The 2,670-nt window shown below is 50.6% G+C and overlaps 1 pseudogene; it reads right to left on the minus strand.

Annotated features, from left to right (window-relative positions):
• Positions 1-1,830: 1,830 nt before the first annotated feature.
• LOC101586947 lies at positions 1,831-2,441 on the minus strand (annotated as a pseudogene).
• Between the last annotated feature and the right edge of the window lie 229 nt (positions 2,442-2,670).

The raw sequence follows: 2,670 nt of genomic DNA on the forward strand, positions 1-2,670 counted from the left end.
CCTGGGCATCAGCGACAGGCCTGCTCCCTTCTGTAAAGGAGTGGGTTTTCTGCCCTTGAGCATCAGCATGGGTCCCTGTTCTGAAGCACCAGAATTGATATGAGCAGAGAAACCAGCCCTGAAATGTTGAAGCGTCTTTGCATATTCCATTGGCTCATGCACTCCACGTGCACGGGACACCTCTGAAGTGCCATTTGCACAGGCCCAAGCAGTTTGTGGAGGAGCTTCCTCCTCCCAGGAATGTCCATTACTATCACTGACAGTGCCAATGGACCACAGTTCAGCTTGTGACAATCAGCAGGGTTGGCTGTACTTCCTGGCTGGGTGTGGTTGGAATATCATTGTGCAGGGGTAGAGAGCTCCCTGTGGTGCCAAGCCGGTCTGGTGTAGAAAGTGGTGCAGAAGAGACCACGGCCAGTTGCTAAGAGGGCATAATGCAGTTGCCGCATGGGGCCTCTTGTTGTACGGCATAAAAAAAAAAATGGCCTTGTTGAAGACACATGTGCAGAAAAAGTGCTGGTGTAAACACGCACTGCAGTCACAGCGGGGAGCAACCCTCGGCCTCCCCTCATGAAGCTTGCTGAGGATTGACACGCGAGCCCCAGGCTGGCTCTGCTGCTGGACGAGTCCAGCCAGTGGGGCAGCCCTCATTGCTGCCCCTCCATGGATCTGGAGGGGCTGGCCAGGTCACCCCTGCCCACCCCCCTGTCCTGAGATGACCACAGTCTCTTTGGTGACATGTGGTATAACGTTCTTCCTCTCTTGTTCTCCAAAGATACAGAAGATACATGGCCTACAACTATTTCAAGAGGTAGGGGGTGGGTAACCCGGTGATTTGTAAAGAAAATTATACGGAGACGACAAAACCAGGTCCTCTAACAGTGCACAGAGCCACCCGACCTGAGGACTCTCCTTGTCACCACAGTGACTCAGCCAGTTCTATCTGCTTTTAAACTCTGAGAAGCAGATCTTTACACATTATCTTTCCCCACCTGCTTCTGTCCCAAGCTAGTAGAATTTGCTATCAAGGGTAGACATTTTTTTTTCTGATTTTTCCAAAGTGGAGAAAGTATGAAAATTGCCCACTTTCCTTGTTGCTTGTCCCAGAGCCTCCTAAATCAATGTAGCGAAGCAGTAGGGACAAAATGAGTGAAGAAAAGTACGCCATCCCTGCTCAAGTGTGGATTTAGCCACATCCTCTTAGCTAGGTATCTTATCCTTGTCTTGCTAAAAGGTTGTGGGGTTTAACCACCTGGCTTGGAATATTATAGGACTTTTCATCATGAAGCTCAAGGCTGGGCATAAACCTGTAAAAGTGGGTGGGCTAGCGGTAAGGGCTGCAGATGGCCCAGCATGTGGTACTGCTGCTGGGGTCTGGGAGATGATTTCCTAAGAGACACTTATGCTCTGTGTCCTTGGAGGCAGTCGCCGGGTTTTGCAGGTACTGTGTCTTTAGACCCACTGGTGCCACAGCAGAAGAAAGTGGGAGCAGCATCTCTAGGTAGCCTGGAGCAGTGACAGTGACTCCAGCAGAACCTGTGTCAGGGCCACAGAGAGGGGCAAACAGCTGGGCTCCACCTTGCCTTCTCTCTGGTGGAAGCAAGGCTTCCAGGTGCTTGCCCTCAGGGCTCAGCCCCTCCCTTCCTTCCCCAGCCATAGACAGTGGGTGGTTCTTGAGACAGTCCACACAACTGTCCTACTGCACTGACAGATTTTAAGGGGAAACCCAAGGAGATGCTTGGGGAAGTGTCCTGAGCAAGCCCACTGGAGAGGCCAAAGCATATGGCAGAGGTGTAGAGGGTGGGACAAGGGCCAGGTAGGACACAACTATCACACATCAGCCCTCCAGCTCTGATGGACACTTCCACCTCTTCTGGTACCACCAGCAGGAGTTCACAGTTCTTTCCTTGCAAATGATGTTTAAGAAATTTCCTGAGCTCGCTCTCACCTTCAATCCATTCGGGCATTTTGAGTTTTGGAGTCGAGGCTGTAGTAGAATTCCCCTTCCTCCTGGATGCAGATCCAGTGCTGCCTTTTGAGAACCAACTTGAATGGTCCCCAGCACAAGCTGGAGGGCAGATTCAGGATGAAGCCCATGACTTTACTGAGAGCAATGACACCGATATCCCTGGGCTTGTCCCACCAAACGGCTTCATAGCCTTTGGGCTGAAGTGCTGCCAAAAGGACATTGACATTGTGACTCCCACTTCCTAGCATGCTCTTCTTGTGTGGTGTCACCACAGTGTTCGGAGACAACCTCTGGCAAATCTCTCGTAGGTTTTCCCATGTGAAGGCATTGCTGTCCTGGAAGATGTTATTGAAGGACAGAGGGCACAAAGTTCCCGGCACTGTTTCTCATGGTAGATCTGTGCGGGTGCTGGCTGGGGTAGCTCCAAGGATTCAGATTCAACCTTGTCTCCTTTCCATGGTACGCAACTCATGTTTTTTGTTCTAGGTTCCAGAGAGAGCTGAAAACACCCTATGCTTCCCTCCTGAGGAAGATGGAAGCTTCTTGGTCTTTTCAGGATTCCTGAGGGCCACCTTATTCTCTGATATGTATGATCTATGCTTTGTCCCTGGGAGAAAAGGTGGGAGTCAAAAGGGAAAAAGAAAAATCCAGCTCTTCTCTCTTCTCAATAGAAAGTTAACTTTTGGACCACTTTACATCGC

This window comes from Octodon degus, unplaced genomic scaffold (genome assembly GCF_000260255.1).
Source record: "Octodon degus isolate 3935 unplaced genomic scaffold, OctDeg1.0 scaffold00001, whole genome shotgun sequence".
Lineage (NCBI taxonomy): Eukaryota > Metazoa > Chordata > Mammalia > Rodentia > Octodontidae > Octodon > Octodon degus.